Below are 12,235 nucleotides of genomic sequence, written 5' to 3'. Positions count from 1 at the left end.
GCCGTCGATGAATATCTCGCCAGCATAGGGCTCCAGCTCTCGGCGTCAAAAACTGAGGCGTTGTTGGTACACCCCCGTGCTCGTGCGCGCTTCGAAATGCCTTGTCTCACGCTGCGCGGAAGCCCCCTCCCGTGGCAGAGAAAAGTGCGATATCTCGGACTTGACATCGACTGCCGGGTCAACTTTAACGCCGCCGTCTCCCAGCTCTGCAAGAATTCTAAGAAGGTGGCTGGCGCCGCACGCTCCCTGCTCGCCCGTGGTCGTGGCTGTACACCGCAACTTGCGCTTCGAGTTTACAACTCTGTCGCAACAACGCGAGCACTCTATGCGCTTCCCCTCACGAACGCCAGAGCCACCAACTGGAACGCCATCGACATGGAGCACCGCACCGTAATTCGCCAACTTTACGGGCTTCCTCGCAACTCGCAAGTAGGAGCAACTCTCGCCGAAGCGGGAGACTGGCCGCCCTCACTTCGCGCACGGAAGCAAGCGATGAACCACATCGAGCGCCTTCAACGTTCGCCACAGGGACAACGCCTCGTTTGTCGCCTCCACACCCTCGAGGGCTCGGGCATGGGCCAGCGTGCCACCGAGTTCAGCGCACTCGTCGCGTCGACGCCGCAACTCCTACCTCTGCCGGTATCGCCGAACGCCTCCGCGCTACTCGATGTAAACACCACGGTGCCAGGCGTCAAGTCCAAGCGTCAAACAGCTGTTTGTGCTATGCAGCAGGAAACGGCCGCACTGCTACACGAGCGCCTAGGGGGCCGGCTGCTCGTTTACACCGACGGCTCCGTGGCGAGTGATGGTTCTGGTGCTGCAGCGTGCACGGCGCCGGATATTTGCGCTACACGGCAGTGCCGCCTTCGTGCTGTGTGGTCGTCGACGGTGGCCGAGCTTGCTGCGATCGACCTAGCAGCTGATCTCCTGCTTCAACAGCGCAGTGTTGTTTCTGCCGCGATCCTTTCGGACTCGCGAGCGGCACTGTGTATGCTGGCGAAGGATTACCTTGGACCTCCATTGGTGCAGCGCGTCGGCTCAAAGCTCCGCCATCTCGTCAGCCAGGGCTGCGATTTGGCGTTGCAATGGGTTCCAGCGCACATCGGCCTGCAAGGGAACGAAGCCGCGGACGCTCTCGCAAAGCAGGCTCACTCCCTGCGCTTCCCCCTCGCTACCTCAGTCAGCGGCTTCGACGTGGCCAAAGCAACCATTCTGCGAACGCTCCGTGCGCAGCACCCGGACCAGCGCGTCGCCGCGGGTGCGTCACTTCGGCTCCTCCCCCGCGTGGGCTTCTCCCGGGCGGACCGCTCTTTCCTGCTTCGCCTGCGCGTCGGCTGCTACAGGACGGCTGCTAGAACGCACAGGTTGCAGGGAATTGGCGACCCCGCGTGCAGCAACTGCGCCGATACGGAGACGCTCGACCACTTGCTACTTCGCTGCCCTGCCTTCGATGTGGAGCGCACGGACTTGTGTACAGTCTATCGGCGACTGGGACTGACTTACGATACGGCGACCGCGCTGCTATTCCCTGCAGCCCACTCGTCCATCGTGAAGCATGCTCTCTCGGCACTGCTAGACTACTGCAATGCGACGCACTTGAGAGCGCGGCTGTGAGCCCCGCACTCACATTCTTTTTTTCCCCCTTCCCACGTTCGTCCAGTCTTTCTCTCCTTCATCCTTTTCTTCCCATTCCCCCTTCCCCGTGCAGTGCTGTTGAGGTGTCCTCCTGTGAGAGACAGTTACGGCGCTGCACTCATCTCTTCCGTTTCCTTTCCAAAAATCACTTCACACACACACACATCACTGTATAGTCGAGAAAGAGAGAGGGGGAGCGGGAAAACGTGCAAATAACAAAGCGGGAAGGCTAACCAAAAATGTGCTCGACTGTCTACTTTACACTGGAAGAAGAGGAAAGGAGAGCAAATGATTGTTATTATTAACGCTTGTTTTGAAAACACATATACACTTGAGAAAAAAGAGCATGCCAGTAAGAAAATGGGAAAGTAAGAAATGAGAGAAGGCTGGATATATATATATATATATAATAGAGAGAGAGAGAGAGAGAGAGAGAGACGAGCACAAGCAAACCGCGTACATAGTCATCATTCCGGGGATCTCGAAATTCATATTGGTGGCATATTTGTGCGTGAAAGTCCATATTAAGCTCCAACGCGTTCGTTTTTCAAGCAAAGCTTTCTTTGCCCCTTCCCCAAGCTTTTCGGGTGCGGGCTGCTCTCTTGCACTGTTGGCCGGTATCGGACATTTGGGAAACAAACAGCCGATATAATGCGAATCGAGGCGGCCAGGGCCACTCACGATTTTTGTGGTCGAAAGAAAAAGAAAGTACTTTCTTTCACTTTTGCCTTTCCTTCTTTTTGATGTGGTCAATGAAAACATTGGTGAATAAAAGGGCCATCGCGTCCAAAATCTTAGTCATAAAAGCCAACAGTAGGAGGAACACAAAGTCCCAAAATAACAATGCGCTGCTAAAAAAAAAAGGAAGAGGGCAATTAACGAAAAGAAAAAAAAAACAGTACAAGAGCACAAGATTAACACGAGCCCCAAGAATTCATGGGAATATGAACGAAAAAACCTGACTTTACTCTGACCAAACAATTGATCCGAATCAGTGTTCCGGACCATCCGGTAATAAACATTGGCGTGCTAGAGTAAAAATAACTAAAGAAATGTTTCTCGCATGGCAAAGGATTTAAAATAATTTTTTTTTGCTCACCGCCCCAGTTACAAAATAGCAGCGACCAAGCAAAACGACCACTGCAGTCGCATCGCAACTTCAGTAGTGTGTTTCTATTTTTACATCGTCGCTGCTTTTTTTTTTTTCAGAAAGGAAACGTAGCAAAATAGGCTGGCCCCCGCATTGTATGGATATTGCAACGGACAGCGTGAAATAGGAAATGGCGTGCTGTATTTCTTTCCGCTCCACGCCCGAGCTGAGTGCTTGCTTAACAAAAAATGTCAGTGGCGCACGTATGTACTTGTGCACGGACACACACACTTCCACTCCCCTGAGTAAACAAACGGAGCGCAAAGGAGGAAAGTGACATTGAGCGTCGCCCCAGCGTGACAGCTTTTTTTATTACTGATTTTGTATGCGGAGCGCAAGATATCCCAGCATGTCCCTACTCTTTCCATTTGGCATCCCGAGAAAGTAACTTGCAATATCTTTTTAAAAAATAAAATGATTCCACTTACCATGTACGATTCTGCAATCCCTAATTACGTTTGGAATTTGTATGGTTTTGTAATTTCTATGTTGTCTTTCAGGAAGCGGATTTTATCTTCTTTAGTTCATGTTTCAATATCACTCAAAAATGCTGAAGCTGAGTATATTTCAGTGCCAAAGCTTGTCAACATAAGACGTAAATCTCACCTAAGAGGAAGTGAATCCAAAGTTGTTGTTTTTTTAACTGCGCGCTTTCAAAGTTTCGGCAACATGCAAGTTTGTGATGCTTTAAGTAGACTTTTCCAGTTTGCGTCAGCTAAGGCTTGTTTCTTTGTGGCGGAAACATGTGCAAAGACAAGCGAGAAATGTATATATATAAGCAGAGAGGTTAACCAGATGTACAGTGCTGATTGCATAGGCTGCACAGAGTGAGCAGTCAAAGGATTATAAAGAATAAAAAAAGAGGAAAGATTATGAAATAAACAAACCGCGTACACAACCTTGGTGCATAGCAACGGTAGCACGCGACGTTATCAAAGTCTGTCATGTCGGCCTGTGTACGTCAGGAACTACATGGATGCAGATACTACTTTTTTACGGACTATATTTGGAAGTAATGACCCACTACTTTTTGTTCCGATAATGGACCAGTTGTCCAGTCTATCAATGGCTGTCATTCAAGCTTCCAACAAGGTGAACTGTTACGGCAATCCACTTCTCCGTGTATTGGCGTGACAAACTGATTTCTGTGCCTTCTTCATTGAAATGGCTGACAGCCCTACATGCAACACATGCAGTTGTGGCGCGACATTCGCACAACTATTTTGTGTCAACCAGCGTGGGGAAAACTTGAGCGCACTTTATAAGTGTGGACAGAAATGTCCCTATTGTATGAGAAAAATTTGTCGAAAGCATAAATATAGCCGGGGCACATCGATGAATATCTTGAATGCCAATGCGCCTATCTGGAGAGGGAATCGCGGCCGTAAGTGGACCACTTATTGCCCGCAGGTACGAGCTCGCAGGTGCCCGTAGGGTGGGAAACTACATTCACAATCTTTTTTCGATAAAGGTTCCATTAAGTAAGTGGAACATATCTGCAAAAAGGTTTCACTTCCTAAGTAGAACCTATGTGAAACGAGATTGAAAGTATGTCGTTGCCAGGGAGACAGCGGTTTATCTGACGAATTAACCACCACCCGATTGAGATTTCTGGCTTTGTATTTGATAACGAAAATGTCACCGTCGTTTATACGAAAGTATGCTCTTCAAGCCCTATGGCCACAATTATACAGTAGTGAACGTTAATAATGCCGTCACGTGAGCGTGTTGAGATTCACGAACCGAAAGATATAACCGCATGTAGTACGTCACCGTTAAAAAATAACGCTGGTTCAACTTCACGCTGAAACATCCCCAAGGCGTATTTGACGACTCATGTGATGATTTGGGATGGTGTGATATTTCGGGATGTCTGTGGCGCCTTGTGACGTCCGCGATGCTTCGGGACGTTAAGCAACATAATCAATCATCTCACAAAACATTTTGACCTATACCGTTCATTCTTTTTTCACGACAATATGTTCAACAACCAAAGCGTAGTCGTACATTTGGGCAGAATGGCTGCGGTGATAGTGTGTCGAATTTCTGAGGCCAGTTGTTCGTTGGATCTGTGGCGCATTGGGTTGTGTTTGCACTGAAGGGCTGTCTTGGGATGACAAAAAAACGGTCCAGCAGCCATGATAAGGGACATGAAATAATCTTTCAGTGGCTTCCAGAACACTGAAAAATCAGCAGGAATGACCACGCCGATGAAGCCACCCGACCTGCACATACATAAGTAAGCGGTCAGTGTGTTTCAGGAACGGGTGCCGCGACTGGGCTGAGATTGATGTCCCGTGAACGTACGTTGCCCCTGTGGGGCTCGAAGGTTTTCACCAAGTGCTCTTTACGTTCATTTTTTTTTTCGGATAGGCAGATACGTCTACCGCCTGGGTTTCCACGCGGTGAACAAATACCATGCTGTACCGTTTGCGGCTAGGAGTCGCATTTGCAAACTGTAATTCCTTCCTTATTGTAATCGCCAAGAGCCCCGCGTGCAACACATTAAACTGTGATGAGACACTCGGCCGACATTAAATGTGCCTTTCCGCGCTATAGTGCCGCGACACAGGTGATGTGAGGATTGCGGGACCGATTGGATAATTGTCTGCTATCATAACGAAAAGTTCTAGGCCAGTTCTCCCAAATGAACTCCGCGCAGAAGGCTTGATACACGCTACGAAGATCCCTGCACTCTACGGGCCTCCACGATAGACATTAGGAAAGCCGCCCGCTACAGTTATATCGTATATACCACTTGTTTGTGTTCGTATTCTTTCTATCCCCGTCCCCCATGCACCATCTTTCTTTTTTTTTATCCCGCTGCCTTTTCCGCCCGTGCTGAGTATAGTCAACCGAAACTACCTCTGGTTAACCTCCCTGTCTTTCTATGCATGCTTTCATTCTCTCTATCTCTTGGGCAGAATGATTCCTGTGGTGGCGCGAAAATTAGAACGCGACAAGAACGTTCGTCGTTACATGAAGTATCTCCGCAAACAGTGCAGATAATGCGCTTGCCATGAAAAAGTGAATGGCCGCAAATCTCCCAGCCGACATTTATAAAGCACATTTGGAAACATGGAGATGTCGTCGAAGCTCTCCAGCGTATGAATTATCATCATCAGCAGCCTATTTTTATATCCACTGAAAAATGAAGACACCTCCCTATAATCTCCGATCACCCCTCTCTTGCGCTAGCTGATTACAACTTTCGCCTACGAATTTCTTAATTTCGTGAGCCCCCCCCCCCCCTTCATTCTGCCGTCCTTGATTCCGCTTCCTTTACCTTGGCATCCGTTCTGTAACTCCAATGGTCCACCGGTTAGCTGCCCTACACTTTTCATGGCCAGCCCAGTTCCATTTTTTTCTCCATGTCAAATGGAAGATTGGCTATATTCTCGTCTACTATCTGATCGGCACCGCTTTCGTCCTGTCTCGTAACGTTACGCTCAACATTTTTCGTTGTACCGCTCTTTGAGAAGTCATTAACTTGTTCTCTAGCTTCTTCGTAAACCTCCAAGTTTCGGCCCGATATGTTAGCACCGATAGAATGTAATAACTGCGCACTTTTCTTTTCAATGACAGTGGTAAGCTCCCATCCAAGATATGGTAATTCCGGCAATATACACTTCAACCCACTTTTATTCTTCTGTAAGTTTTCTTCCAATGATCAGAATCCTATGTGAGCAATTGACCAGGATAAACGTACTCCCGTACAGACCCCGGAGGCTTACTGGAGAACCTGAATTCTTGTTTCCTTGCCAGTCTATTGAACATTATCATTGTATTATGCGTATTAATCCTCAGTCCCACTTTTACACTTTCCTAATTAACGGCCTCAATCATTTGCCGTAATTCGTTTCCAGTGTTGCTGAGCAGAACAATGTCATCTGCAAGCCGAAGGTTGCTGAGATATTCGCCGTTGATCCTCACTCCTTAGCCTTTCCAGCCTGAATGCTTCTTCTAAGCATGCAGTGATTAGCATTGGAAAGATTGTGTCAGTTTTCCTGACCTTTTTCTTTGTAAGTAACTTCCTACGCTCTTTGTGGAGAAACAAGGTAGCCTTGGAAGCTTTGTAGATATTTCCCAAGATTTTCACGTATCCCTCCTGCCTGCTCGGTTACGCAATGCCTCTACGTCTACTGGCATCTCAACTAAACCAAATGCCTTTTCGTAATCTATGAAAACCATATAGAGAGGTTGATTGCGCTCCGCAGTTACCTTGACTACCTGATTGATGGCATGGATGTGATTAATTGTAGAATATCCCCTCCTGAAGCCAGTTTGTCTTCTCGGTTGATTGAAGTCGAGTGTTGCTCTGATTTTATTGGAAATCATTTTGTTGAATACTTTATTGTAGAGTGCTGAAAACAAGCTCGTGAGACTATAATTCCTTAGTTCTTTAACATGTCCCTTCTTACGGATTAATACACTGTTGGCATTCTTCCAGCTCTCTGGTACACTTCAAGTCGTGAGGCATTGCGTATAATGGGCCGACCTCTTTTCAAGCATGATATCTCCTCCATCTTTGATTAAATCGACTGTTATTCCATTGTCTCCTGCCGCTTTTCCCTGAAACGAACAGAATTCATATTTGATCAAAAAGTGCAAAGAATAATATCTAGGAAACGTAATCACTGTGTTAGTCGTACGGCTTTCTTGGTTATCTGTCGATTTCTCGTCGCCCGCGAAGGCAACCCAAGGCGACTTGGGGATCCACGCTAATTTTCAACTTTTTGGGTCTTCGGTCAACGTATGAGCCCAAGACTGGCTTGGTTTCTGCGTATGCGCACTTACGGCGCGCAGATTTTTTTTTTTTTGGGGGGGGAGGGTTTGGGGGGGCGGTACCGTGGTTTTCATTATGAACGAGCAAACAAACATAATTCCACGTAACGTAAACCTACAAAGGAGGTCACATTTATGCCCAATAATGTAGAGCCCTTAGTGTCATGCATACATATGTGACAATACTAACTATAGGTAACTGCGGTTGTACCAGAACGATGAGAAAGTGCGTCGTTGTTTGGAACGCATCCTGCTTATCGTGTTAATTGGCGCAGCTCTTTTATAGAGAGTCCGCCATGTTTCTGAAAACAAGAGGGTGGACGAAACCATGCACTATTTGAATAAATGATTCAAGATTATGAACTTCAGTTCCTTTGTACCTTATCGCAAATAATGCGCTCTGTGCCGTTTCTTTCCTGCGTATATTTTATTGTTACGGTTATCCTTGTACTCCCTTCAGCAAAAATATATGGCCCATGCAGGCACTTCGCGATAAAGCCAAAATTCTTCTCCGTCGAATACTCTAACTTCAATTCAAGGACTGCAGTGAAATCTTGACATGGCATACTTTCCAGCACACTCGTCAATTTCAATTTGAGCGTCTTACTTATAAATTGAGCTTTTATATTCGGCGAGGCTGTGGTCCGGATATGCTTTTGGTCACGGGTGTACGCTTGCGAAAAACTGCCGTTTTTTACTAATGGAGTCACATAACCGCTTCTAGTCGTTCTTTAATAATTTGACAAGTTACAGATTGTGGAGGGGTGGGCGGATAAAATAGCCGCAAAAGTTTCTAACTGAAATCAAACGAACCATGCAACAATGACAGCTTTCACATCGTTAATTTTATTGGTAGGTCTTGGTATTTTTAAAGCTTGTATTTTACTGTGAACGTAAAAAGGGGAACTTTAATAATGACATATATCCTGGACTCCATTGTCACGAAGTGCTACGTGCTCATGTCTCAAATTAAGCAAGCTTGATGCGTTTAGTGACGGATAAAATGCACCCGGTTACATGATTTTGCAGAGAGAGAATCCTGCGACAGTAATGCAGCTTAAACGTAGAAGCGTATGGCAAGTTGAAATACACTACCTGGAAAACAGGAAAGATTCACTATTTCATTGGGAGACATCACTGCATCTGTATATTTATCTCGCGTAGAGGCACCGCCTGTATAGAGTTGGCAGCCGAGGCCATTTATAATGCTTTCTCACACGCGCAGCTGTCAGAGCTTTACTTTTACGCGAGGCTGCTTCGAACACGGTAGAGCCGCAGGCTACAGTTCTAAAAGACAAAGAAACAGGTAGACGTTTAGGGATTAGAAAATAAAATTGTCCCGTGTTCCGGAACAGACGTAGGAATAATACGCGTCCCACGCCCAAGACAGCAACGAGATAAGTATAGATAAGAATAAATGAGCGTGCGAGTGACCGGGAAACATTTTCCGTGCGGGATTTTTTTTTTTACTGTGCATCTTTCTACCGATACGACCATACGAGATGCATTTGTATCCATCGAGGGCCATTTGTCTGCGTCTCACGAAGAACACTACGCGGATGAACTCGGAACGCTGTTGCGATAAAAGACCTGCCCCTAAAGGTCCTCATGTGTACGTGGTGTTGGCCTTATTGTGACCCGAGACTTTTGCTCATACTTCCACCGCAGGCTGCCAGGTCAGACGGCCAATGCATGGTTGAGCACGGTCGCAGAGCAATTCGCTCTTCAATGTCAATGTGGCAAATCTTTATTTTTTTAATGTATCAGTCTGTTTGGAGTTCGAGACTATAATAGCTACCGACTGCTACTATTTTCATAGAATGAATATACAACGGTGAAAGAAAAAGATTTAAGTGTATGATAGCACTAATAAAAGGTGCAACTGAACGCAATAGAGGCCGTAAATGTGCCCATGTTTCTTGCAACACAGTTAAAAAAGAAAGAAACAATGTTCCGGGACATTTGTAATAGCATATACCTTGCTGTTTCTCACGTTTGTTGCGTCGGGTAATAGAAAATGAAGGAAAAAGGCTTTATTAAGCTTAGTTACACGGCTCCAGTTACGGAAGCCCACTTCATGCAGGAGCAAGTCGAAAAGGCTCTGCTTTTAACATCGCGTTGTCCCTAGGCCAGTCGACTAGGGAATCTGAATACTGTCCAGCAGCAAATCACACTGCTAGACTTCGTGACGATGCCACACCAATGCTCGCAATAACCCGCCGTAACTCCGCCTCCGAAGAAATCGGTTTGGAATCTGTGGCAATAAGGCAACCTGCGGCACACAGTTCATCGTCGTTGTCCCCCTCCTTTTCATCGTTTGCTCAGGCATCCAACCGCCGTGGTTGCTCAGTGGCTATGGTGTTGGGCTGCTGAGCATGAGGTCGCGGGATCGAATCCCGGCCACGGCGGCCGCATTTCGAAGGGGGCGAAATGCGAAAATGTCCGTGTACTTAGATTTAGGTGCACGTTAAAGAACCGCCGGTGGTAGAAATTTCCGGAGTCCTCCACTACGGCGTGCCTCATAATCAGAAAGTGGTTTTATCACGTTAAATCCCATAATTTTTTTTCTTTTTTGCTCAGGCTTCCAGGTAATGGTGGGGTGAACGTCTTTCGCAGGATCCTTCTACAATTGGTGTCTGCGCTGTTTTGACGTCTGGATAGGAGGGATGGCGGTTTGACACGTGGCAAACGTCCAGTTAATGCCTTTGTGGTGTTGAGACGTAACACGTTCCTATTAGTTTACTTTTCAGAGATTCAGGGGCTCATATTCACAAATCTTTTCTCTCCCTGTCTTTTTCTCTCTCCCTTCATTTGTTAGTGCTGTTTGCCATCGGCTGTGTGGCTGCGTGAATAGTATGTCCGACATTGTGATTCACTGGCAGCTTCTCTTACTAAAAGTTCTCGCGTAAAAACTTTTAATGAATACGGGCTCAGATCTTCACCCGAGCCTGAAATGTTTGTGGTATGGTCCTGGCGCTCGTTAGGAACCCGTGTTTGTTTCGACGAGGGATGTGAATGCACCGTGGGAAAAGCGCTGACAGGAATTAATTAACTCCCGCGATCCTGTCGAAAGAACCGCACTTAAGCACAAGCCTGCCGATATTTCAACACAGGCCGAGAAAGAGCATGCGTGCAGTTTCGTGTCAGATTAATGTGCGCCAACGCCAAGCCGCAGGCGAGTAACTTGAAAACAAAACGTTCTCGCTCTTTCTCTCTCTTAATTTATATAAGCCCAAGGCTTTTCTCGACGCCTTTTATTCAGAGCTATCATATATAACTATTTTTCTTTCCGTTTCGGTGCCGTACTGCGGTCTTGCAATGTGTAGCATTCGCGCCGAATTTCACCAGCAAGAACTTGTTGCGAAATCTTTTTGTACTATATCGAAACGACGAAAAAGAAATGTAAGAGAAACCATTGTTCTTAGGTGTGAAGAAAGGCGTTTCTGTAATTCCTGAATATTATGCTATACAGCGGACGACATACGAACGACCAAACATACATATTGCGAGCGATACCGTTGTCGCCCTCTCTTTTTCTTTTTTGACTATATGTGGACGGCACTGCAGAACATAAGCATGAAAAATAAGTAAAAGAACGCAGGGTTGGGCTGTGCGGGTATAATCTTCCATTAAGTATGTCGCAGTTCCGCCCGAAAGGCGAAGCATTCGTTGCGATAGCAAATTAGTAGGCAGAGAGAGAGAGAGAGAGAGAGAGAGAGAGAGAGAGAGAGAGAGAGAAAATAATTCAGAGAAAGGCAGGGAGGTTAACCAGAGGTAGTTCCGGTTGGCTACCCTGCGCAGGGGGAAGGGTTAAGAGGGATAAAAAGAGAAATAGAGTGGAAGGGGGAGATAGAAAGGCAGCTATACTAAGTAAGGATAGCAGGTTAATCGGCCACTTATATTTGGAAAGATTTGTTTACTAACACAATTAACAAGCATGGTGGCAAGCACACACAAGCAAACATGAACTCATTTCCCTAGGTGACTGTGTGGAGCGAGGAAGCGCGGCAACAGCAGCAAACGAATTGACCTTCGTGCTGCCTCTCGCTTCGACGCCAACTGAGCGGCGACAAGACGGTGTCACGAAGCTATGAGCCCCCGTCGCACCTAGACTCTGTCCCTACCGCAGATCGCTGCTAAAGATAAGCACATAAGCACTGGCAACGCGCAGACATTTGTTTCCTCTGTTATGGTTATGTAACATCTATGTGAGTATACGACAACTGTTTCGAAGTGAAGCACAGAGAGTTATACATAGGGACGAGAGCAGAAACAAGACATAGGTAATAATTTCTGCGGACGAACTGCGTCTTTTAATCCTGTGATATTTCCCCTATGTAATACTATGTGGTTCACCAGTCTTATAAGGGCATTAGCCCAAATTACCGTTCAAGGAAGTGTTTCGGCTATCACAAGCCTTTTTCATTCTTTCTTGTGCTTTGTCATCGGCTTTGCTGTATTTAGTTTCCAGACCAATCAGCCAGAATTGCCCCCTACCAGCCGATGTATATATTTATCTGCTGAAGACTTCTATAACGGCGAGTGCCTGCTTCTATAACGCAGCCGAGCCTATCCAATACAACTCGGACCTTTCTTGTTACGCTTGTACCTCGAGCCAGCGGATCATACAATGAACGGAACGATGCCTTGGATCGCTTAGGACCC

Source organism: Dermacentor variabilis, chromosome 6, assembly GCF_050947875.1.
Source record: "Dermacentor variabilis isolate Ectoservices chromosome 6, ASM5094787v1, whole genome shotgun sequence".
Lineage (NCBI taxonomy): Eukaryota > Metazoa > Arthropoda > Arachnida > Ixodida > Ixodidae > Dermacentor > Dermacentor variabilis.
Note: the sequence above shows the minus strand (reverse complement) of the source record.